This window comes from Bombina bombina, chromosome 3 (genome assembly GCF_027579735.1).
Source record: "Bombina bombina isolate aBomBom1 chromosome 3, aBomBom1.pri, whole genome shotgun sequence".
Classification (NCBI taxonomy): Eukaryota; Metazoa; Chordata; class Amphibia; order Anura; family Bombinatoridae; genus Bombina; species Bombina bombina.
Window position 1 is genome coordinate 974,879,020 of NC_069501.1, and position 27,356 is coordinate 974,906,375.

Here is a 27,356-nt window from a genome sequence, read left to right on the forward strand (position 1 = left end):
ATGGTCAGTTATTGATAAGTGATTTTTTTCATATATATTTTGTAATATCTGAGTCATTCAGAGTTTCTTGTTGCAAATGCATTTAAAGGGACAGTCTACTTGAAAATGTTTGTTTAAAGAGATAATCCCTTTATTACCTATTCCACAGTTTTGCATAACCAACACTGTTAATACTCTTTACCTATGCGATTACCTTGTATCTAATCCTCTGCAAACCGCCCTCTTATTTCAGTTATTTTGCGTTTCTCTTGTTAAGTGTAGTCAGTCCACGGGTCATCCATTACTTATGGGATTATATCTCTTCCCCAACAGGAAGTTGCAAGAGGATCACCAAAGCAGAGCTGCTATATAGCTCCTCCCCTCACATGTCATATCCAGTCATTCTCTTGCAACCTAACTAAAGATAGGTCGTTGTGAGAGGTCTGTGGTGTTTTTAAATTTAGTTTATTTCTTCAATCAAAAGTTTGTTATTTTAAATGGCACCGGAGTGTGCTGTTTGTTCTCAGGCAGCATTAGAAGAAGAATCTGCCTGCGTTTTCTATGATCTTAGCAGACGTAACTAAGATCCACTGGCTGTTCTCGAACATTCTGAGGAGTGAGGTAACTTCAGAAAAGGGGAATAGCATGCAGGGCCCCCCTGCAAACGAGGTATGTGCAGTAAATTATTTTTCTAAGGAATGGAATTGACTGAGAAAATACTGCTAATACCAATGTAATGTAAGTACAGCCTTAAATGCAGTGGTAGCGACTGGTATTAGGCTGATGAGTGTGTGTACACTGAAGTATTTTTCTAGGGAATGGTATTTGACTCAGAAAATACTGTTAATACTGAAGTAATGTATGAGCCTTAACTGCAGTAAAAGCGACTGGTAGCAGGCTTATTAATAACACTTCATAGCTTTTAAAACGTTTACTAGCATGTTAATCGTTTTTTGTGAGGTACTTGGTGATAAAACTTATTGGGGCATGATTTTAACCACATGGCTATCTTTGTTTTCTGCATAGAAACAGTTAACTGAGCTTCCCCACTGTTGTAATATGAGTGGGAGGGGCCTATTTTAGCGCTTTTTTGCGCAGTAAAAATTCAGTCACAATCTTCCTACTTCATCCTCCATGATCCAGGACGTCTCTAGAGAGCTCAGGGGTCTTCAAAATTCATTTTGAGGGAGGTAATCAGTCACAGCAGACCTGTGACAGTGTGTTTGACTGTGTTAAAAACGTTAATTATTAATTTGTTATCCGTTTTTGGGTATTAAGGGGTTAATCATCCTTTTGCTGGTGGGTGCAATCCTTTGCTAACTTAATACATTTAATGTGAACATTTGGTTGCTATAACTAATTTGGTTCATTGTTATTTCAACTGTGACAGCTTTTTGTGCTTCTTAAAGGCGCAGTAGCGTTTTTTATATTGCTTGTAAATTTATTTGAAAGTATTTTCCAAGCTTGCTAGTCTCATTGCTAGTCTGTTTAAACATGTCTGACACAGAGGAATCTCTTTGTTCACTATGTTTGAAGGCCAATGTGGAGCCCCATAGAAATTTGTGTACTAAATGCATTGATGTCACTTTAAATAAAAGTCAATCTGTACATGTAAAGAAATTATCACCAGACAACGAGGGGGAAGTTATGCCGACTAACTCTCCTCACCTGTCAGTACCTTCGCCTCCCGCTCAGGAGGTGCGTGATATTGTGGCGCCAAGTACATCAGCGAGGCCCATACAAATCACTTTGCAAGACATGGCTACTGTTATGACAGAAGTATTATCTAAATTGCCAGAATTAAGAGGCAAGCGCGATTGCTCTGGGTTAAGGACAGAGCGCGCTGATGATGGGAGAGCCATGTCCGATACTGCGTCACAATTTGCAGAACATGAGGACGGAGAGCTTCATTCTGTGGGTGACGGATCTGATCCAGGGAGACTGGATTCAGAGATTTCTAATTTTAAATTTAAGCTTGAGAACCTCCGCGTATTGCTAGGGGAGGTATTAGCGGCTCTGAATGATTGTAACACGGTTGCAAATCCAGAGAAATTATGTAGGCTGGATAGATACTATGCGGTACCGGTGTGTACTGACGTTTTTCCTATACCTAAGAGGCTTACAGAAATTATTAGCAAGGAGTGGGATAGACCCAGTGTGCCTTTTCCCCCCCCTCCTATATTTAGGAAAATGTTTCCAATAGACGCCACCACACGGGACTTATGGCAGACGGTCCCTAAGGTGGAGGGAGCAGTTTCTACTTTGGCTAAGCGTACCACTATCCCGGTGGAGGATAGTTGTGCCTTTTCAGATCCAATGGATAAAAAATTAGAAGGTTACCTTAAGAAAATTTTTGTTCAACAAAGTTTTATCTTACAGCCCCTTGCATGCATTGCGCCTGTCACTGCTGCGGCGGCGGCATTCTGGTTTGAGTCTCTGGAAGAGGCCATTCGCACAGCTCCATTGGATGAAATTATGAACAAGCTTAAAGCACTTAAGCTAGCTAACGCATTTGTTTCTGATGCCGTCGTACACTTAACCAAACTTACGGCTAAGAACTCCGGATTCGCCATCCAAGCGCTCAGAGCGCTATGGCTTAAATCCTGGTCAGCTGACATGACATCTAAATTGCTTAATATTCCTTTCAAAGGGCAGACCTTATTCGGGCCCGGCTTGAAAGAAATTATCGCTGACATTACGGGAGGTAAGGGCCATGCTCTGCCTCAGGACAGGGCCAAATCAAAGGCCAAACAGTCTAATTTTCGTGCCTTTCGTAACCTCAAGGCAGGAGCAGCATCAACTTCCTCCGCTCCAAAACAGGAAGGAGCTGTTGCACGTTACAGACAGGGCTGGAAAACTAACCAGTCCTGGAACAAAGGCAAGCAGGCCAGAAAACCTGCTGCTGCCCCTAAGACAGCATGAAGAGAGGGCCCCCTATCCAGAAACGGATCTAGTGGGGGGCAGACTTTCTCTCTTCGCCCAGGCTTGGGCAAGAGATGTCCAGGATCCCTGGGCGTTGGAGATCATATCTCAGGGATATCTTCTGGACTTCAAAGCTTCTCCTCCACAAGGGAGATTTCATCTTTCAAGGTTATCAGCAAACCAAATAAAGAAAGAGGCGTTTCTACGCTGTGTACAAGACCTCTTACTAATGGGGGTGATCCACCCAGTTCCGCGGACGGAACACGGGCAAGGATTCTATTCAAATCTGTTTGTGGTTCCCAAGAAAGAGGGAAGCTTCAGACCAATCTTGGACTTAAAGATCCTAAACAAATTCCTAAGAGTTCCATCATTCAAAATGGAAACTATTCGAACCATCCTACCCATGATCCAAGAGGGTCAGTACATGACCACAGTGGACTTAAAGGATGCCTACCTTCACATACCGATTCACAAGGATCATTATCGGTACCTAAGATTTGCCTTCCTAGACAGGCATTACCAGTTTGTAGCTCTTCCCTTCGGGTTAGCTACGGCTCCAAGAATCTTTACAAAGGTTCTGGGCTCACTTCTGGCAGTACTAAGACCGCGAGGCATAGCGGTGGCTCCGTACCTAGACGACATTCTGATACAAGCGTCAAGTTTTCAAACTGCCAAGTCTCATACAGAGATAGTTCTGGCATTTCTGAGGTTGCATGGGTGGAAGGTGAACGTGGAAAAGAGTTCTCTATTGCCACTCACAAGGGTTCCCTTCCTAGGGACTCTTATAGATTCTGTAGAGATCAGAATTTACCTGACGGAGGCCAGGTTATCAAAACTTCTAAATGCTTGCCGTGCCCTTCATTCCATTCCACACCCGTCAGTAGCTCAGTGCATGGAAGTAATCGGCTTAATGGTAGCGGCAATGGACATAGTACCATTTGCGCGCCTGCATCTCAGACCGCTGCAATTGTGCATGCTAAGTCAGTGGAATGGGGATTACTCAGATTTGTCCCCTCTGCTAAATCTGGATCAAGAGACCAGAGATTCTCTTCTATGGTGGCTTTCTCAGCCCCATCTGTCCAAGGGGATGACCTTTCGCAGGCCAGATTGGACGATTGTAACAACAGACGCCAGCCTTCTAGGTTGGGGCGCAGTCTGGAATTCCCTGAAGGCTCAGGGATCATGGACTCAGGAGGAGAAACTCCTCCCAATAAATATTCTGGAGTTAAGAGCAATATTCAATGCTCTTCTAGCTTGGCCTCAGTTAGCAACTCTGAGGTTCATCAGATTTCAGTCGGACAACATCACGACTGTGGCTTACATCAACCATCAAGGGGGAACCAGAAGTTCCCTAGCGATGTTGGAAGTCTCAAAGATAATTCGCTGGGCATAGTCTCACTCTTGCCACCTGTCAGCGATCTACATCCCATGCGTGGAGAACTGGGAGGCGGATTTTCTAAGTCGCCAGACTTTTCATCCGGGAGAGTGGGAACTTCATCCGGAGGTCTTCGCTCAACTGATTCATCGTTGGGGCAAACCAGATCTGGATCTCATGTTGTCTCGCCAGAACGCCAAGCTTCCTTATTACGGATCCAGGTCCAGGGACCCGGGAGCGGTGCTGATAGATGCTCTGACAGCACCTTGGGTCTTCAACATGGCTTATGTGTTTCCACCATTTCCGATGCTTCCTCGACTGATTGCCAAGATCAAACAGGAGAGAGCATCGGTGATTCTGATAGCGCCTGCGTGGCCACGCAGGACCTGGTATGCAGACCTAGTGGACATGTCGTGCTGTCCACCATGGTCTCTGCCTCTGAGGCAGGACCTTCTAATTTAGGGTCCTTTCAACCATCCAAATCTAATTTCTCTGAGGCTGACTGCATGGAGATTGAACGCTTGATTCTATCAAAGCGTGGCTTCTCGGAGTCGGTTATTGATACCTTAATACAGGCTAGGAAACCTGTTACCAGAAGAATTTACCATAAGATATGGCGTAAATATTTATATTGGTGCGAATCCAAGAGTTACTCATGGAGTAAGGTTAGGATTCCTAGGATATTGTCTTTTCTACAAGAGGGTTTAGAAAAGGGCTTATCTGCTAGTTCGTTAAAGGGACAGATTTCTGCTCTGTCTATTCTGCTACACAAACGTCTGGCAGAAGTTCCAGACGTTCAGGCTTTTTGTCAGGCTTTGGCTAGGATTAAGCCTGTGTTTAAGACTGTTGCTCCGCCGTGGAGCTTAAACTTAGTTCTTAAAGTTCTGCAAGGCGTTCCATTTGAACCCCTTCATTCCATTGATATCAAGCTGTTATCTTGGAAAGTTCTGTTTTTGATGGCTATTTCCTCGGCTCGAAGAGTCTCTGAGTTATCGGCCTTACATTGTGATTCTCCTTATCTGATTTTTCATTCAGACAAGGTAGTTCTGCGTACTAAACCTGGGTTCTTACCTAAGGTAGTTTCTAACAGGAATATCAATCAAGAGATTGTTGTTCCATCATTGTGTCCTAACCCTTCTTCAAAGAAGGAACGACTTTTGCATAATCTGGACGTAGTCCGTGCCCTGAAGTTCTATTTGCAGGCAACTAAAGATTTTCGTCAAACTTCTTCCCTGTTTGTCGTTTTCTCTGGACAGAGGAGAGGTCAAAAGGCTTCGGCTACCTCTCTCTCTTTTTGGCTTCGTAGCATAATACGTTTAGCCTATGAGACTGCTGGACAGCAGCCTCCTGAAAGAATTACAGCTCATTCTACTAGAGCTGTGGCTTCCACCTGGGCCTTTAAAAATGAGGCCTCTGTTGAACAGATTTGCAAGGCTGCAACTTGGTCTTCACTTCACACTTTTTCAAAATTTTACAAATTTGACACTTTTGCTTCTTCGGAGGCTATTTTTGGGAGAAAGGTGCTTCAGGCAGTGGTTCCTTCCGTTTAAGGTTCCTGCCTTGTCCCTCCCTTCATCCGTGTACTTTAGCTTTGGTATTGGTATCCCATAAGTAATGGATGACCCGTGGACTGACTACACTTAACAAGAGAAAACATAATTTATGCTTACCTGATAAATTTATTTCTCTTGTAGTGTAGTCAGTCCACGGCCCACCCTGTCTTTTAAGGCAGATCTAAATTTTAATTTAAACTCCAGTCACCACTGCACCCTATGGTTTCTCCTTTCTCGTCTTGTTTCGGTTGAATGACTGGATATGACATGTGAGGGGAGGAGCTATATAGCAGCTCTGCTTGGGTGATCCTCTTGCAACTTCCTGTTGGGGAAGAGATATAATCCCATAAGTAATGGATGACCCGTGGACTGACTACACTACAAGAGAAATAAATTTATCAGGTAAGCATAAATTATGTTTTTAGCCAATCAGTGTTGACTCATAAATAACTCCACGGGAGTGATCACAATGTTATCTATATGGCACACAAACTAGTGCTGTCTAGCTCAAAATTCACCAAGATAAGAGGCGGCCTTTAAAGGCTTAGAAATTGGCATATGAGCCTACCTAGATTTAGCTTTCAACCAAGAATACCAACAGAAAACAAAGCAAGTTTGATCATAAAAGTAAGTTGGAAAGTTGTTTAAAATTACATGCCCTATCTGAATCATGAAAGTTTAATTTTGACTCCAGTGTCCCTTTAAGTAAAAAAAAAAAAAAAAAAAAAAAAAAAAAAGTCAAATTTTTGTTGTGGAATGCATATTTCAGTACTCTGTTACTGATTTGTTTATTAGTGTTCTGCCTAATTGCAAGTAAAAAATGTATGGCCCTTACTCTTTATAACATTCTCTGCTATTGTGCCCCACTTTATTTTACTTTTTTATTATTTTTTGTTTAACCACTTTGCTGCTAAGTCATTTTAGAATTTTTAAATAATTTCACACTCATTACATTTAAACTCGAATTTGATTTTTTTCTGTGATGTACCCACATCAATAGTACCATGTTTTTCCAGAAGACCAAGAAGTCGTAGTAAATATTTATCATCGGACAGTACTCATCTGAAACTAACCTATCCCCCAGCTGGTAGAAACCTCATAATTTAAATAGAGCATACAATTGTATCCAACGTTCCACTTTACTTCTATTATCTATCTTGCTTCATTCTTCATTTTTTGTTGAAATGCATACCCAGGTAGGCTCAGGAGCAGTAATGCACATATATGCCTCTTGTCATTGACTCACCAGATGTGTTCAGCTAGCTCCCAGTTTATCTAAGGATACCAAGATAATCAAATGTGATAATATAAAATGAATTGAAAAGGTGTTTCACATTGTATGGTCTATCTGAATCATGAAAGAAAGATTTGTGTTTCATGTCTCCTTTTAACTTTAGAAAAGTGACTACTCTTAGCAGACACTCCATTATTAGTAACTGAATATATACAAGTGAAACATTGTATTGTCTATCAATAGCCACTACTAGAAATGAGCTACTGACTCCAAATGGAAAGGTGGGTAAATAATGATAAATAGAAAACAATAAATAATACAAATTTAAGTTTATTAAAGTGGCATGAAAGTCAAAATGAAATTAACTTTAATGACTCATACAGAACATGCAGTTAAAGAGCATACCTAGGTATGCAAAGGGTGTGTGCACGTGTCTTAAGCGCTATATGACAGCTGTGTTTGCAACAATGTTATACATACACAGTGCTCAAAATTTGTACACATTCCTAAGTCTACTTAAAGGGACATAATACTCATATGCTAAATCACTTGAAACTGATGCAGTATAACTATAAAAAGCTGACAGGAAAATATCACCTGAACATCTCTATGTAAAAAAGGAAGATATTTTACCTCACAATCTCCTCAGCTCAGCAGAGTAAGTTCTGTGTAAAAAGTTATACTCAACTGCTCCCAGCTGCAGGTAAAAAAAAATAAAAAAAATGAAGAAATGAACAGCAGCCAATCAGCATCAGCAGTGCTGAGGTCATGAACTTTTACTGTGATCTCATGAGATTTGACTTGACTCTCATGAGATTTCATTGTAAACTTCCTTTACCTGATTGGTGAAATAAGATGAGAGTGCACGATGCTCATCCCTTCAGATGTCCCAGGACAGACACACTAAAATGCTGCTTAGAAATCCTTTACAATGGGAGGTGGCTACTGAGGAACTTTTGAGGTAAAATATCTTTCTTTTTTACATAGAGATGTTCAGGAGATATTTTCTAGTCAGCTTTTTACAGCTATGCTGCATCACTTTCAAGTGTTTAAACATTTGGGTATTATGGCCCTTTAAGTATACTTTTGAACAAATAAATTGTCTGCACATGGAATGGTCACTGGCCTGAGGAGTAGGAAGTTGACTGGGAAGTAACACTTTACCACTTGGGAACTGTTTATTAAGACCTTTTTTGACGACAAGGTGGACTTCTATCATCTAATACTTTGAATATACTAAATGGATGGATTTACAAAATCTATCTGATCCAAACTAAGTATAAGAAAGCTATTTAGAGTGACAGAATAATTGATCAGAAATACTTAGATTATTTTAATCTAGTATAGATGTTTCTTGGTATCCACTGTAATTTCACTTTTACGTTTGGGCCCCAGGTGAGCTCCTGAGACTTTCCTGTGCAGCATACAGTCATGATTGGCGATTGGATTAATATAGTTCTCTTGTTTGATTCACCAACTGCAATATATCAGCATAATATCAGACTTACCTTTGAAAACAGGTTGTATCTTATACGTTTAGGCAGTCAAAAATCTGATGTAATTCTTCATAGCTTTCCTTTCCAGTGCTATGTTTTATTTTTTTTAAATGCATCACAGTTTTGCTGGATAAAGCTGTCGGGTGCTTTATCCATCACAGGAGTGCATAGAACGGTGCAATTGGGCAAGCTGTTATTAGACATCAAGCCTAAAAAGGATGGGTATGAAGAATACATCATAGGAATTGTGGCTGTCTAAAAATTTTACAATCTGTTTTAAAAGATAAGCGTGATATTTTGCTATACATTTAGAAATATACTGCACAATTGTTTTAAAAATGTTAACTGTCCCTTTAACAAATAACACATTTTGTTTATTTTCTAAGTTTCGCCTCTGCAGTGAACAGACCTTAAACTCAACATTTTTCTACAAGTTTTATTTGCTAAATGTGACTGATTTGAAAAAAATAAAAATAAAACTGTAAATGTGGCATGTGCTAAAGGTTGTTCAACCATCCAGATGATCCACTAGTGATGTCTTTGTAAGGTCTTAAGGACCAAGGTTTCTCAGTTTCCATGCTTAAGCCATAAGCAATTTTTTCCACTCTCGGTTTAATTGTTCACTCTCTAGTTAAGTGCACCCATACATAAACACTTTTCTCTTGTAAGGTGTATCCAGTCCACGGATCATCCATTACTTGTGGGATATTATCCTTCCCAACAGGAAGTTGCAAGAGGATCACCCACAGCAGAGCTGCTATATAGCTCCTCCCCTAACTGCCATATCCAGTCATTCTCTTGCAACTCTCAACATAGCTGGACGTAGTAAGAGAAAAGTGGTGTAATATAGTTAGTTTTTTCTTCAATCAAGAGTTTATTGTTTTTAAATGGTACCGGAGTCGTACTATTTTATCTCAGGCAGCATTTAGAAGAAGAATCTGCCTGCGTTTTCTATGATCTTAGCAGAAGTAACTAAGATCCACTTCTGTTCTCACATATGTCTGAGGAGTGAGGTAACTTCAGAGGGAGAATAGTGTGCAGGGTATCCTGCAATAAGGTATGTGCAGTTTTAAGTTTTTCTAGGGATGGAATTGCTAGAAAATGCTGCTGATACCGAATTAATGTAAGTTAAGCCTAAATACAGTGATTTAATAGCGACTAGTATCAGGCTTGCTATCAGAGGTATATACTCTGATTAATGTGCAATATAAAACGTTTGCTGGCATGTTTAATCGTTTTTATATATGCTTTGGTGATAAAACTTATTGGGGCCTAGTTTTTTCCACATGGCTGGCTTTACTTTTGCCTAGAAACAGTTTCCTGAGGCTTTCCACTGTTATAGTATAAAAGTTACAGTTGGTGCAGTTAAAATTACAAACTGTGACATTCAGCTTCCCTCAGCAGTCCCCTGCATGCTATAGGACATCTCTGAAGGGCTCAAAAGGCTTCAAAAGTAGGAGCTGTGGCAGTTGTTATGACTGTTTAAAAAACATATTTTTCGTTTTGTTAATCTGTTTTTTGTATTAAGGGGTTAATCATCCATTTGCAAGTGGGTGCAATGCTCTGCTAACTTGTTACACACACTGTAAAAATTTCGTTAGTTTAACTGCCTTTTTTCACTGTTATTTCAAATTTTGGCAAAATTTGTTTCTCTTAAAGGCACAGTAAAGTTTTTTTTTTATATTGCTTGTTAATTTGATTTAAAGTGTTTTCCACGCTTGCTAGTCTCATTGCTAGTCTGTATAAACATGTCTGACATAGAGGAAACTTCTTGTTCATTATGTTTAAAAGCCATGGTGGAACCCCATAGGAGAATGTGTACTAAATGCATTGATTTCACTTTAAACAATAAAGATCAGCTGTTATCTTTAAAAGAATTATCACCAGGGGGGGCGGAGCCAACTGCCAAAGGAGATGGACGTTACTCAGCAGAGCTCCTGAAGATTAATTGATAAATCTTTAATCTACAGAACCCTAGGACCCAATATCTTCCTCATATTTTGCTCTTAGGATGGAGGACTCTTCTACACACATTTGTTCTCTTCTGGCAGACTTGCTTGATAAAGCCGACAGCCAATTTAACAGCCTACGGTCTGTCTTTGCAGAGCTGCGTAGTCAAGATGGCGCCTCTCACATATTTAATTCTGTCATCCTCATGGCGAGTCGGACAGAAGACTTACTGATTACAACACCTTGTTCTCAACAATTGCAAGAAAGGCAGCCTACTGGGAACTCAATTAGCATTTTATTTGGAACTACAGATGACAACCTGTTGCAATCATATGCAGCTGATACTCTCTACATGGCAGCTGTTGCCCCGGGATCAGCAGGATTCCCTCAGATCAAGACTACGCGGCGCCTGCTGCCCACTATGTCTCCTCGTCTAAGCTTACAATTACCTCTGAGCCCTAACAAGCTTAAGACACTGAGCACTACAAGAGATCATAATGGGCAATTGACGGAACACTCGAATCAGCCGCTCGTGGCACCCACTGCTCTGAGCATTACTGCAGCAGAAGTTCAGGTGAAAGTCTTAGTGCGGTGGTCCAACGTGGGTAAGCGATCTCAGCGGAGGAGAGCTATGAGGGAGACTCAGCATAAAGCCCCCGGAATTAAGAGTAAGGTAACATGGAGATCCGCTCCGGCAGGGAAACTAACCTCTCACTGGTGGGACTTGATTACTTGGGCCGCACAGTACCACGGCTCCCGGCAGCGAAAATACTCGGATGCATCTACCTGCTCTGTTCCTATAAGCCTATACATGAGAGAAGGAATCGGCTGAGATCCCTGCCGTTACAGGTCAGATCTAAGGGCTCAATCTGATGACTTTACGCCTAACCATAATCTGACTGTAAGGAGATGAGCTAATTTGAATACTCCTAACATTTGCTCCTTTAACTTTGGGACACTCTGTAAATTCACGGCTCCTGCATAGAAGCTGCAAGCCTAGTCTGTGAACTATATGTTAGGGCTTTTCTGCATTAAAATAGAGTGCAGTGGTATTGACTTTTCCCTCATGTTGAGAAAGATGTATAAACTGGGACACTACTGCAGCTTTTGACAGTATATCTCTGCAATTACCTTGCTCTGTAGCAGATATAAGTTTCCTCATAAGTTAACTTACACATATTGATCCCCTTTTGGGAACTATTCTGCACCTATACTTCTATATGATGCTACATAAAACAATGTACTTCGTCTGTAAAAGAGGGGTTACATATATGACAAATGTATGCTTAATTTCGTGTATGACACACTTGGTGATAAAGTCAGATTTATATCTTCATCTTACAATGAGTCTCTTGCCCTGAAACTAAATGTTTAACTGTTTACTGTGCTGTTAGTCCAGCAGCAGCTTAGTCTTGTTGTAACACTTTGCTATAAGTCTGGAGGTTTAAGTGTTGCACACACCCTGCTTATGTTGAGGTCAATCTACCTAGGATCTCTCAATGACAGTAGCATTATATCTGTTTTTATGCCTATTTCAATATATACAAGAGGCTTGTCTTATATTGCCTTACAACTGTCCTTCTACCAACAAAGTATGCCCAGGTTGTTATTCCATTGGGGATTATTGATGCTAGTTTAGGCCATCTAGCATATACTGGCTTCTTAGTAGATTTAAATTGTGAGATAAAAACTGTTGACATAATATAAATAATATATATCTTCATAACTTTCTTTTCACCAAATCTCCATAATTTGAACACGCACAAAAGAGCAACCATAGCTTATTTAGTCTGATAGGCGGGTCTTAGTAGCTCATTCATAATGTTACTTGCAGACAGCTTTAGTGTACAAGGCATACGTTAATTAGGGTATATTTATGCCCACAATTGCTGTTAACATATATGGGTCAGCTTGCTATGTATGTTATAGTGAATACTGCTTACTATACTATTTGTTTTTATTTTATCTATTTGCTTTTTATATATATTACTACTTATAGCACTATAAGTTCAAAGTAGGATGCTTCCATTAAAATAGCCTAAGGGAATACTAAGTATGATCCTCAAAGCAGCAAGTAGTAGTGTTCGGTTATATCCCTCTGCCATGAGACACTTAGAGTTTAATTGTTCATATAAAATATATAGCTATAGCGCCGTTAGGCTTAGTAATTGCACTCTCAGATTATATATTACTTAAGCCTCCCTATAATTCACCTAGTTTAACCTAAAACTCTCTTGACTCCAATACAAGGGAAGAGAGCAAATGTTTTCTAATCGTGGTCCCACATAAGCTTAATATATATTTGGCACATGATATGTTACTCCATGGCTGCTCCATGTTCCTGTGTCTCAGCAGCTTTGAGGCACCGATGTTTGCAGCCTTTTCTCTGCTTCAATGATTATTGCACTGATTTTCATGTATGTATAAATATGCTTATATTTTTATTTTCTTCTGTTATGTGTGATCAGTCCACGGGTCATCATTACTTCTGGGATTTAACTCCTCCCCAACAGGAAATGCAAGAGGATTCACCCAGCAGAGCTGCATATAGCTCCTCCCCTCTACGTCACTCCCAGTCATTCTCTTGCACCCAACGACTAGATAGGATGTGTGAGAGGACTATGGTGATTATACTTAGTTTTTATAACTTCAATCAAAAGTTTGTTATTTTACAATAGCACCGGAGCGTGTTATTGCCTCTCTGGCAGAGTTTGAAGAAGAATCTACCAGAGTTTTTACTATGATTTTAACCGGAGTAGTTAAGATCATATTGCTGTTTCTCGGCCATCTGAGGGAGGTAAAAGCTTCAGATCAGGGGACAGCGGGCAGATGAATCTGCATTGAGGTATGTAGCAGTTTTTATTTTCTGAATGGAATTGATGAGAAAATCCTGCCATACCGTTATAATGACATGTATGTATACTCTACACTTCAGTATTCTGGGGATGGTACTTCACTGGAATTACTCTGTAAAAAGTACATTAACCTTTTAATAAGTATTTATTATGTTAAACGTTTTTGCTGGAATGTAGAATCGTTTGCATTTTCTGAGGTACTGAGTGAATAAATGTTTGGGCATTATTTTTCCACTTGGCAGTTGCTTGTTTTAATTGTGACAGTTTCGTTTCTCTCTCACTGCTGTGTGTGAGGGGGAGGGGCCGTTTTTGGCGCTCTTTGCTACGCATCAAAAATTTCCAGTCAAGTTACTCTTGTATTTCCTGCATGATCCGGTTCATCTCTAAACAGAACTCAGGGGTCTTCAAACTTCTTTGGAGGGAGGTAGATTCTCTCAGCAGAGCTGTGAGACTTATATATTGACTGTGATTAAAAACGTTGCTCTGTAATTTTTACGTTTCAAATTTAATTATTGTTACTTTACTAATGGGAACAAACCTTTGCTAAAAGTTGTGTTGTTTTCAAGGATTGATGCTATAACTGTTTTTCAGTTCATTATTTCAACTGTCATTTAATCGTTTAGTGCTTCTTTGAGGCACAGTACGTTTTTGTTAAATAAGATTGTAACCAAGTTGCAAGTTTATTTGCTAGTGTGTTAAACATGTCTGATTCAGAGGAAGATACCTGTGTCATTTGTTCCAATGCCAAGGTGGAGCCCAATAGAAATTTATGTACTAACTGTATTGATGCTACTTTAAATAAAAGCCAATCTGTACAAATTGAACAAATTTCACCAAACAGCGAGGGGAGAGTTATGCCGACTAACTCGCCTCACGTGTCAGTACCTGCATCTCCCGCCCGGGAGGTGCGTGATATTGTGGCGCCTAGTACATCTGGGCGGCCATTACAGATAACATTACAAGATATGGCTACTGTTATGACTGAAGTTTTGGCTAAATTACCAGAACTAAGAGGCAAGCGTGATCACTCTGGGGTGAGAACAGAGTGCGCTGATAATACTAGAGCCATGTCTGATACTGCGTCACAGCTTGCAGAGCATGAGGACGGAGAGCTTCATTCTGTGGGTGACGGTTCTGATCCAAACAGATTGGATTCAGATATTTCAAATTTTAAATTTAAATTGGAGAACCTCCGTGTATTACTAGGAGAGGTTTTAGCGGCTCTTAATGATTGTAACACTGTTGCAATACCAGAGAAATTGTGTAGGTTGGATAAATACTTTGCGGTACCGGCGAGTACTGACGTTTTTCCTATACCTAAGAGACTAACTGAAATTGTTACTAAGGAGTGGGATAGACCCGGTGTGCCGTTCTCACCCCCTCCAATATTTAGAAAGATGTTTCCAATAGACGCCACCACACGGGACTTATGGCAAACGGTCCCTAAGGTGGAGGGAGCAGTTTCTACTTTAGCTAAGCGTACCACTATCCCGGTGGAGGATAGCTGTGCTTTTTCAGATCCGATGGATAAAAAATTAGAGGGTTACCTTAAGAAAATGTTTGTTCAACAAGGTTTTATATTGCAACCCCTTGCATGCATCGCGCCGATTACGGCTGCGGCAGCATTTTGGATTGAGTCTCTGGAAGAGAACCTTAGTTCAGCTACGCTGGACGACATTACGGACAGGCTTAGAGTCCTTAAACTAGCTAATTCATTCATTTCGGAGGCCGTAGTACATTTAACCAAACTTACGGCTAAGAACTCAGGATTCGCCATTCAGGCACGTAGGGCGCTGTGGCTAAAATCCTGGTCAGCTGATGTAACTTCTAAGTCCAAATTACTTAATATACCTTTCAAGGGGCAAACTTTATTTGGGCCCGGTTTGAAAGAAATTATCGCTGACATTACAGGAGGTAAGGGCCACGCCCTGCCTCAAGACAAAGCCAAAGCTAAGGCTAGACAGTCTAATTTTCGTCCCTTTCGGAATTTCAAAGCAGGAGCAGCACCAACTTCCACTGCACCAAAACAGGAAGGAGCTGTTGCTCGTTACAGACAAGGCTGGAAACCTAACCAGTCCTGGAACAAGGGCAAGCAGGCCAGGAAACCTGCTGCTGCCCCTAAGACAGCATGAATCGAGGGCCCCCGATCCAGGACCGGATCTAGTGGGGGGCAGACTCTCTCTCTTCGCCCAGGCTTGGGCAAGAGATGTTCAGGATCCCTGGGCGCTAGAGATCATATCTCAGGGATACCTTTTAGACTTCAAATTCTCTCCCCCAAGAGGGAGATTTCATCTGTCAAGGTTGTCAACAAACCAAATAAAGAAAGAAGCGTTTCTACGCTGTGTACAAGATCTGTTATTAATGGGAGTGATCCATCCGGTTCCGCGGTCGGAACAAGGACAAGGGTTTTACTCAAACCTGTTTGTGGTTCCCAAAAAAGAGGGAATTTTCAGGCCAATCTTGGATTTAAAGATCCTAAACAAATTCCTAAGAGTTCCATCGTTCAAAATGGAAACTATTCGGACAATTTTACCCATGATCCAAAAGGGTCAGTACATGACCACAGTGGATTTAAAGGATGCTTACCTTCACATACCGATTCACAAAGATCATTACCGGTATCTAAGGTTTGCCTTCTTAGACAGGCATTACCAGTTTGTAGCTCTTCCATTCGGATTGGCTACGGCTCCAAGAATCTTCACAAAGGTTCTGGGTGCCCTTCTGGCGGTACTAAGACCGCGAGGAATTTCGGTAGCTCCGTACCTAGACGACATTCTGATACAAGCTTCAAGCTTTCAAACTGCCAAGTCTCATACAGAGTTAGTTCTGGCATTTCTAAGGTCGCATGGATGGAAAGTGAACGAAAAGAAGAGTTCTCTCTTTCCTCTCACAAGAGTTCCATTCTTGGGGACTCTTATAGATTCTGTAGAAATGAAGATTTATCTGACAGAAGACAGATTAACAAAGCTTCTAAATGCATGCCGTGTCCTTCATTCCATTCAACTCCCGTCAGTAGCTCAATGCATGGAGGTGATCGGCTTAATGGTAGCAGCAATGGACATAGTACCCTTTGCACGTCTACATCTCAGACCGCTGCAATTGTGCATGCTGAGTCAGTGGAATGGGGATTACTCAGACTTGTCCCCTACTCTGAATCTGGATCAAGAGACCAGAAACTCTCTTCTATGGTGGCTTTCTCGGCCACATCTGTCCAGGGGGATGCCATTCAGCAGGCCGGACTGGACAATTGTAACAACAGACGCCAGCCTACTAGGCTGGGGCGCTGTCTGGAATTCTCTGAAGGCTCAGGGACAATGGAATCAGGAGGAAAGTCTCCTGCCAATAAACATTCTGGAATTGAGAGCAGTTCTCAATGCCCTTCTGGCTTGGCCCCAGTTAAAAACTCGGGGGTTCATCAGGTTTCAGTCGGACAACATCACGACTGTAGCTTACATCAACCATCAAGGAGGGACAAGAAGCTCCCTAGCAATGATGGAAGTATCAAAGATAATTCGCTGGGCAGAGTCTCACTCTTGCCACCTGTCAGCAATCCACATCCCGGGAGTGGAGAACTGGGAGGCGGATTTCTTGAGTCGCCAGACTTTTCATCCGGGGGAGTGGGAACTTCATCCGGAGGTCTTTGCCCAAATACTTTGACGTTGGGGCAAACCAGAGATAGATCTCATGGCGTCTCGCCAGAACGCCAAACTTCCTCGCTACGGGTCCAGATCCAGGGATCCGGGAGCGGTTCTGATAGATGCTTTGACAGCACCTTGGAACTTCGGGATGGCTTATGTGTTTCCACCCTTCCCACTGCTTCCTCGATTGATTGCCAAAATCAAACAGGAGAGAGCATCAGTGATTCTAATAGCGCCTGCATGGCCACGCAGGACTTGGTATGCAGATCTAGTGGACATGTCATCCTGTCCGCCTTGGTCTCTACCTCTAAGACAGGACCTTCTGATACAGGGTCCATTCAAACATCAAAATCTAACTTCTCTGAAGCTGACTGCTTGGAAATTGAACGCTTGATTTTATCAAAACGTGGTTTTTCGGAGTCGGTTATTGATACCCTGATACAGGCTAGGAAGCCTGTTACCAGAAGAATTTACCATAAGATATGGCGTAAATACCTATACTGGTGCGAATCCAAAGGTTACTCCTGGAGTAAGGTTAGGATTCCTAGGATATTGTCCTTTCTTCAAGAAGGTTTAGAAAAGGGTTTATCGGCTAGTTCATTAAAGGGACAGATCTCAGCTCTGTCCATCTTGTTGCACAGGCGTCTGTCAGAAAATCCAGACGTCCAGGCCTTTTGTCAGGCTTTAGCTAGAATCAAGCCTGTGTTTAAAACTGTTGCTCCGCCATGGAGTTTAAACCTTGTTCTTAACGTTCTACAAGGAGTTCCGTTTGAACCCCTTCATTCCATTGATATAAAGTTGTTATCTTGGAAAGTGTTATTTTTAATGGCTATTTCTTCGGCTCGGAGAGTCTCTGAGTTATCAGCTTTACATTGTGATTCTCCTTATTTGATTTTTCATTCAGATAAGGTAGTTCTGCGTACTAAACCTGGGTTCTTACCTAAGGTAGTCACTAACAGGAACATCAATCAAGAGATTGTTGTTCCTTCTTTATGCCCAAATCCTTCTTCAAAGAAGGAACGTCTTCTACACAATCTGGATGTAGTTCGTGCCCTCAAGTTCTACTTGCAGGCAACTAAGGATTTTCGACAAACGTCTTCCCTGTTTGTCGTGTACTCTGGTCAGAGGAGAGGTCATAAGGCTTCGGCTACCTCTCTCTCCTTCTGGCTTCGTAGCATAATTCGTTTAGCCTATGAGACTGCTGGACAGCAGCCTCCTGAAAGAATTACAGCCCATTCTACTAGAGCTGTGGCTTCCACTTGGGCCTTTAAGAATGAGGCCTCTGTTGAACAGATTTGCAAGGCTGCAACTTGGTCTTCGCTTCATACTTTTTCCAAATTTTACAAATTTGACACTTTTGCTTCTTCGGAGGCTATTTTTGGGAGAAAGGTTCTTCAGGCAGTGGTTCCTTCTGTATAATGAGCCTGCCTATCCCTCCCGTCATCCGTGTACTTTTGCTTTGGTATTGGTATCCCAGAAGTAATGATGACCCGTGGACTGATCACACATAACAGAAGAAAACATAATTTATGCTTACCTGATAAATTCCTTTCTTCTGTTGTGTGATCAGTCCACGGCCCGCCCTGTTTTTTTTAAGGCAGGTAAATATCTTTTAAATTATACTCCAGTCACCACTTCACCCTTGGTTTCTCCTTTCTCGTTGATTCTTGGTCGAATGACTGGGAGTGACGTAGAGGGGAGGAGCTATATGCAGCTCTGCTGGGTGAATCCTCTTGCATTTCCTGTTGGGGAGGAGTTAAATCCCAGAAGTAATGATGACCCGTGGACTGATCACACAACAGAAGAAAGGAATTTATCAGGTAAGCATAAATTATGTTTTTGTGCTTTCTCATTCGCCCGCAGAGATGTGTCTATGTTTGGGCGCTAGTGGGTTCATTTAATGTATTTAATACTCTTTGCTCTTATAACTGTACATGGAAATACGTTATGTTTATGCCTTATTGTATCTATGTCTCCAGGATATGACATTGCTTATGTGGAGTTCCATATTTATGTAACATTATTTGTCTCTGTTGGGCTCCTCCCCTCCCTTTTCCGCCGGTACTGACTGCCTGCGGGTCATACCCCTATGCCTTTTTCCCACACTGCCTATAGTTGGTAATCCCTTAGGGGTGGAGCTCCTCTAGAAATCTCTTATGTTTCATATATACTAATGTCCCCCACCCCTCTTTAACTCTATATTTAGATAATTACTCCGCTTTGATGGAGCTATGCCCATCCCAGTAGTCATGTAAATAACAAGCCCTCCCTGTGAAGTCCACCCTTATATCCATCCAATAAGGCTTTCCATACCTGCTCTCATGCCCTATTTGGCTCCGCCCCCCCCCACTCCCCTCCCCACTCCACTTTGAGCGGCTCTTGCCCGCTGCGTCCCCTTATCCCCCTCCCCGCTAAATTGGCCCATAAGTGGCCAAACACAAGCCAATCCATGTTTATCTTACTTTATTAGTTTATATTATGCTACAAACGCTTTTCAGGATAATGTGGAGAATATACTCTATTTCCCCCCTCCCTCTACCCCCATAAAACCAACCCTTCCTTGCTTCTATATTTTCTAAATTAATAACTTATGGTGTATTTATCCATCACAAGGTTGGGTCACTTCTAGTCTACATACCATATAAAAAAATAAAATCTGAGGTCTCAATTTGGATAGTCCAAAATCTTTACTAATACCTTTAATAAGTGGGATTTATATGCCCCTTCTGTTTAGATTTATTGCCTAGTAAACCTCCATGCTCCTTCATAACACTAACCAGCTATAGCTTCTCCATTCTTATACCACTCACCATAGAGTATTACTCTTCATATTTTTGAATCTATACAATGTGGGCACATCTAGTATTGTTTATCTGGCAAGATCATGGTATTAGTATTGTACTATTCTCTTTTGTTATTATTGTTGGACGTTTCATTATTGTTATATTTGTTTATGACTTCAATAAAAAGCTATTAAAAAAAAAAAAAAAAAGAATTATCACCAGAGGATTCTGACGAGGGGGAAGTTATGCCGACTAACTCTCCCCACGTGGCGCCAAGTACATCAAAGACGCCCATAGCTATTACTTTGCAGGACATGGCGGCAATCATGGATAATACCCTGTCAGCGGTATTAGCCAGACTGCCTGAATTCAGAGGAAAGTGCGATAGCTCTGGGGTTAGACGTAATACAGAGTGCGCAGATGCTTTAAGGCCCATGTCTGATACTGTGTCACAATATGCAGAAGCTGAGGAAGGAGAGCTTCAGTCTGTGGGTGACATTTCTGATTCGGGGAAACCTGATTCAGATATTTCTACTTTTAAATTTAAGCTTGAGAACCTCCGTGTATTGCTTGGGGAGGTATTAGCTGCTCTGAATGACTGTGACACAATTGCAGTGCCAGAGAAATTGTGTAGACTGGATAAATACTATGCAGTGCCGGTGTGTACTGATGTTTTTTTCCAATTCCTAAAAGGTTTACAGAAATTATTAATAAGGAGTGGGATAGACCCGGTGTGCCGTTTTCCCCCCCTCCTATTTTTAGAAAAATGTTTCCAATAGACGCCACCACACGGGACTTATGGCAGACGGTTCCTAAGGTGGAGGGAGCAGTTTCTACTTTAGCAAAGCGTACCACTATCCCTGTCGAGGACAGTTTTGCTTTTTCAGATTCAATGGATAAAAAATTAGAAGGTTACCTTAAGAAAAAGTTTATTCAACAAGGTTTTATCCTGCAGCTCCTTGCATGCATTGCGCCTGTCACTGCTGCTGCGGCGTTCTGGTTTGAGTCTCTGGAAGAGACCTTTTAGACAGCTACTCCATTGACCGAAATACTTGACAAGCTTAGAACACTTAAGCTAGCTAATTCTTTTATTTCTGATGCCATTGTTCATTTGACTAAACTAACGGCTAAGAATTCTGGATTCGCCATCCAGTCGCGTAGGGCGCTATGGCTTAAATCTTGGTCAGCTGACGTGACTTCAAAGTCTAAATTACTTAACTCCCTTCAAGGGGCAGACCCTATTCGGGCCTGGTTTGAAGGAAATTATTGCTGACATTACTGGAGGTAAGGGTCATACCCTTCCTCAGGACAGGGCCAGATCAAGGGCCAAACAGTCTAATTTTCGTGCCTTTCGAAATTTCAAGGCAGGTGCAGCATCAACTTCCTCTGCTACAAAACAAGAGGGAACTTTTGCTCAATCCAAGCCGGGCTGGAAACCTAACCAGTCCTGGAACAAAGGCAAGCAGGCCAGAAAGCCTGCTGCTGCCTCTAAGACAGCATGAAGGAACGGCCCCCTATCCGGTAATGGATCTAGTAGGGGGCAGACTTTCTCTCTTCGCCCAGGCGTGGGCAAGAGATGTTCATTGGAGATCTTATCTCAGGGATATCTTCTGGACTTCAAAGCTTCCCCTCCTCAAGGGAGATTTCACCTTTCGAGATTATCTGTAAACCAGATAAAGAAAAAGGCATTCTTACGCTGTGTGCAAGACCTCCTAGTTATGGGAGTGATCTGTCCAGTTCCACAGTCGGAACAGGGACAGGTCTTTTATTCAAATCTGTTTGTGGTTACCAAAAAAGAGGGAACCTTCAGACCCATTTTGGATCTAAAGATCTTAAACAAATTCCTCAGAGTTCCATCGTTCAAAATGGAAACTATTCGGACCATCCTACCTATGATCCAGGAGGGTCAGTACATGACCACAGTGGATTTGAAGGATGCTTACCTTCAAATACCGATTCACAAAGATCATCATCGGTTCCTAAGGTTTGCCTTTCTGGACAGGCATTACCAATTTGTGGCTCTTCCCTTCGGGTTAGCTACAGCTCCAAGAATCTTTACAAAGGTTCTGGGATCGCTTCTGGCGGTCCTAAGACTGCGAGGTATATCAGTGGCCCCTTATCTGGACGACATCCTGATACAGGCGTCAAGCTTTCAGATTGCCAAGTCACATACGGACATAGTTCTGGCATTTCTCAAGTCACATGGGTGGAAGGTGAACGAGGAAAAGAGTTCTCTATCCCCACTCACAAGAGTCTCCTTCCTAGGGACTCTGATAGATTCTGTAGAAATGAAGATTTACCTGACAGAATCCAGGTTATCAAAGCTTCTAAAATCTTGCCGTGTTCTTCAGTCTATTCCGCGCCCTTCGGTGGCTCAGTGTATGGAAGTAATCGGCTTGATGGTAGCGGCAATGGACATAGTGCCATTTGCGCGCCTACACCTCAGACCGCTGCAACTATGCATGCTCAGTCAGTGGAATGGGGATTACACAGATTTGTCCCCTCTGCTAAATCTGGATCAAGAGACCAGAGATTCTCTTCTCTGGTGGCTTTCTCGGGTCCATCTTTCCAAAGGTATGAGCTTTCGCAGGCCAGATTGGACAATTGTAACAACAGATGCCAGCCTTCTAGGTTGGGGTGCAGTCTGGAATTCCCTGAAGGCTCAGGGATCGTGGACTCAGGAGGAGAAACTCCTCCCAATAAATATTCTAGAGTTAAGAGCAATATTCATTGCTCTTCTAGCTTGACCTAAGTTAGCAACCCTGAGGTTCATCAGATTTCAGTCGGACAACATCACGACTGTGGCTTACATCAACCATCAAGGGGGGAACCAGGAGTTCCCTAGCGATGTTAGAAGTCTCCAAGATAATTCGCTGGGCAGAGACTCACTCTTGCCACCTATCAGCAATCCATATCCCAGGTGTAGAGAACTGGGAGGCGGATTTTCTAAGTTGTCAGACTTTTCATCCGGGGGAGTGGGAACTCCATCCGGAGGTGTTTGCTCAATTGGTTCATCGTTGGGGCAAACCAGAACTGGATCTCATGGCGTCTCGCCAGAACGCCAAGCTTCCATGTTACGGATCCAGGTTCAGGGACACAGAAGCGGCACTGATAGATGCTCTAGCAGCGCCTTGGTTCTTCAACCTGGCTTATGTGTTTCCACCGTTTCCTCTGCTCCCTCGACTGATTGCCAAAATCAAACAGGAGAGAGCATCGGTGATATTGATAGCGCCTGCGTGGCCACGCAGGACCTGGTATGCAGACCTAGTGGACATGTCATCCTTTCCACCATGGACCCTGCCTCTGAGACAAGACCTTCTACTACAAGGTCCTTTCAATCATCCGAATCTAATTTCTCTGAGACTGACTGCATGGAGATTGAACGCTTGATTTTATCAAAGCGTGGCTTCTCCGAGTCAGTCATTGATACCCTTATACAGGCACGAAAGCCTGTCACCAGGAAAATCTATCATAAGATATGGCGTAAATATCTTTATTGGTGTGAATCCAAGAATTACTCATGGAGTAAGGTTAGGATTCCTAGGATATTGTCCTTTCTCCAAGAGGGTTTGGAAAAAGGATTATCAGCTAGTTCTTTAAAGGGACAAATTTCTGCTCTGTCTATTCTTTTGCACAAGCGTCTGGCAGAAGTTCCAGACGTTCAAGCTTTTTGTCAGGCTTTGGTTAGAATTAAGCCTGTGTTTAAACCTGTTGCTCCCCCATGGAGCTTAAACTTGGTTCTTAAAGTTCTTCAAGGGATTCCGTTTGAACCCCTTCATTCCATTGATATTAAACTTTTATCTTGGAAAGTTCTGTTTTTGATGGCTATTTCCTCGGCTTGGAGAGTCTCTGAGTTATCTGCCTTACAATGTGATTCTCCTTATCTGATTTTCCATTCAGATAAACTAGTTCTGCGTACAAAACCTGGGTTTTTACCTAAGGTAGTTTCTAACAAGAATATCAATCAAGAGATTGTTGTTCCATCATTGTGTCCTAATCCTTCTTCAAAGAAGTAACGTCTTTTACATAATCTGGACGTGGTCTGTGCTTTGAAGTTTTACTTACAAGCTACTAAAGATTTTCGCCAAACATCTACACTGTTTGTTGTTTATTCTGGACAGAGGAGAGGTCAAAAAGCTTCGGCAACCTCTCTTTTTGGCTTCGGAGCGTAATACGCTTAGCCTATGAGACTGCTGGACAGCAGTCCCCTGAAAGAATTACAGCTCATTCTACTAGAGCTGTGGCTTCCACCTGGGCCTTTAAGAATGAGGCTTCTGTTGAACAGATTTGCAAGGCGACGACTTGGTCTTCGCTTCATACCTTTTCAAAATTTTACAAATTTGATACTTTTGCTTCTTCGTAGGCTATTTTTGGGAGACAGGTTCTACAGGCAGTGGTTCCTTCCATTTAAACCTGCCTTGTCCCTCCCTTCATCCGTGTACTTTAGCTTTGGTATTGGTATCCCACAAGTAATGGATGATCCGTGGACTGGATACACCTTACAAGAGAAAACATAATTTATGCTTACCTGATAAATTTATTTCTCTTGTGGTGTATCCAGTCCACGGCCCGCCCTGTCTTTTTAAGGCAGGTCTAAATTTTAATTTAAACAACAGTCACCACTGCACCCTATGGTTTCTCCTTTCTCGGCTTGTTTCGGTTGAATGACTGGATATGGCAGTTAGGGGAGGAGCTATATAGCAGCTCTGCTGTGGGTGATCCTCTTGCAACTTCCTGTTGGGAAGGAGAATATCCCACAAGTAATGGATGATCCGTGGACTGGATACACCACAAGAGAAATAAATGTATCAGGTAAGCATAAATTATGTTTTTTTTTTTGTTTTTTTCCAACAGACAAACAGGCGTTTCTAGTTATACCCTATATCAGAGCTTTCCAAACTTTTCATGTTGGCGACACACTTTTTAGACCTACATCATTTCGCGACACAGTAATTCAGTTGTACTGGCAAACAGGAGGTTAAACTAACTTGTTTTAAGAGATACGGACACATACATAAATTCTATAATAACAAAGTGTATTTACAAGTAACAGTATGTATGTATGTATGTATGTATGTGCAAGAATTAAAAAAAAGTTTAATAACACCAATAGCTACTTACTATTTTAATGGGATGTATGAGGTTGATGGGATGGGAACACAATTTCTGAATATTTGGTGGAATATTAGATAAAGACACTCGCATTTCATCATCAAGCATTTTTAATCTTCCCCTTCCTATCCATATATCAAGAGCAGGAGCAGCAATGCACTACTGGGGGCTAGCTGCAGAAAAAAAACCCACTGACTTCTGACCAGCTCGGCGTTTAAGCTGCCTCCCTCAGAGCTCGGTGAGTCCGATTGACTACTGCCCGCGCTGCAAACACACTGCTGTCCCACTCACTGACTACACATGCAGTAACGAGTCAATTAAGGAGACTACACGTGCAGTCAGGAGCCAATGTGCCGCCAAAGCCGCCAACGGGAATAGTTTCAGTTCCCACTGAGCTGCGCCAATAGGTTAAGATGATCTGTGACCCCTTATCAATCACGTATCAACCATGTGATATGCGTAGCAGGCAGGCGGAAAGTCAGAAAACAAAATTATTTTTTTTAATTAAATTAAATAAAAAAAAAATTGTGCTTAAGCAGGGACACACCAACACACTGCTGCCGACACACTAGTGTGTCCCGACACACAGTTTGGAAAGCACTGCCCTATATGGTTGATAAAATAACAATAAGTAGGAATTGTAATACTGAAAATATAAGTGGAAAAACATGGTATACCTCCAAATAAATTAACTATCTTGTCCTGATTTTAGGAATACCCCATATGTCTGTTTCCAAGTGATTAAGAGCAAATATAGGACAAACACTACAAAGATGGGATTATTGGTTTAACATTTTCTATGCTTGGACTGTAAGCTAAATAGCGGTCACTCATTTCAAAACTGCTACACAAAAGTATATATTTGTAGAATTTAGACAGCCCAGTGTATTTATCTAGAGGTATTTTGACACATTATGTTTAACCCTTTTATTCCCAAAGGCAGAAAATAAAGTATGTGTTAAAAACACAAAACACTTTCTTAAAATAATATTTTAAAAAAACTTTATTAAAATAAAATGTATTTAAAAAATACATAAAAGACTTTATTAAAATTATTTAGATTTTTTTTTTTTTTTTTACTGTTTATTTACACTAGGACAGAAGGGGAGGAGGTCAAGGGGCTTGATATTATAATCACTTTGACTGCCTGGCACAGTGATTGTACACTGAGTAACTGTTTTTTGTGATAGTTACTGTAATGCTGCTGGCTAGCCTCTCATGCAGGCTTCCAGCAGCAGCATTAGATACATGCTGCCATCAGCAGGTATCTCATGAATGGAGACATCCCACTGACAGGCATGAGATCACAGGAACACCCTGTCCCTGTAATCTCCAGCCTGGGGTGTCCTCCATTCTGCTATTTCTGCACTGCCTCTTTTCTAAAGGCATGCAGAAATTACGCTGATGCACCGACATGACAGTTAGCAGCACGCTACTTCCCAGGACATCAGTCCTTAAGGGCTAAATGACCAGCAATGGTCGTTAAAGGGCCATTATAGCTTTAGAGGGGATACTGATCCCAAGTGGTACTTTAAATGTGTTAGTAGCTAGTCTTAAAGAGATAGTAAACTCACCATATTTTAGTTTACATTTTTGTAAAGCTGATACTGTGTGCATATAAACTGTTATGATGGCTCATATTAAAACGCATTATTACCACAATAAACTTTTACATTTATTTCTCAGTTTCAAGCTGCCTCCGTACACCTCTTTGTAAGCTGATTTTTGTCTTAAGTTTTCACATGCAGGCAGTGCATGGCTCTCTATAGCAGTGTCACAGAGAAAACTTGTAAACGGCAGCACAAGTGCGTTGCTTTAGAGAGCCATAGTGCTGGTGGTATGTTTCCTATTGGCTTTATATTCTGAGTGTCAAAACTTAAAAAAGGCAGCCTACGGAGAGGTGGACGGAGGCAGCTTGGAGCTGAAGAAATTTAAGTTTATTTGGGTATTAAAATGCTTTAAATTGTGCTAATCATGATTTTCATACACACTGCATAAACTTTATAAAAGTGTAAACAACAAATTTATGAGTTTTCTATGACTTTAACAAATTAAAGCTTGCCATTTTTTCGACTATAATGGCCCTTTGTCTGACTAAAATTTCATTTTTTAGGCCTTGATCAGTGGTGACAGATCCAGACGTTAACACATTTTATTACTGCCTTCACTTACACTCAATAACCATGGGCTACTTTAATAAGCTGACTGTGGATCAGAAAATAAAGATAATTGACAAAGCAGCGGAAGGTTGTAAAAAGATATCTAAATGATCTCTGCCTGCAGTTTATACTAAACATGGAAGTTAAGAGGAACAATACAAGATATGAAAGACAATGAAAAATCTCCAATAGAACTGCACGTAGGATTATCAGGTAAGCCAACCCCCGCCATATCACTGACCTACAGGACAATTTTGGTGCTACTGGGTATTGATGCACTGTCCCACTGTGCAATGATAC

The 27,356-nt window shown here is 41.6% G+C and overlaps 1 protein-coding gene across 5 annotated transcripts in view; it reads left to right on the plus strand.

Moving 5' to 3' along the window:
- ARF3 (ADP ribosylation factor 3) overlaps positions 1–27,356 on the plus strand; it is an 81,831-nt gene that overhangs the window by 31,282 nt on the left and 23,193 nt on the right. The gene's annotated exons all lie outside the window — the stretch shown is intronic.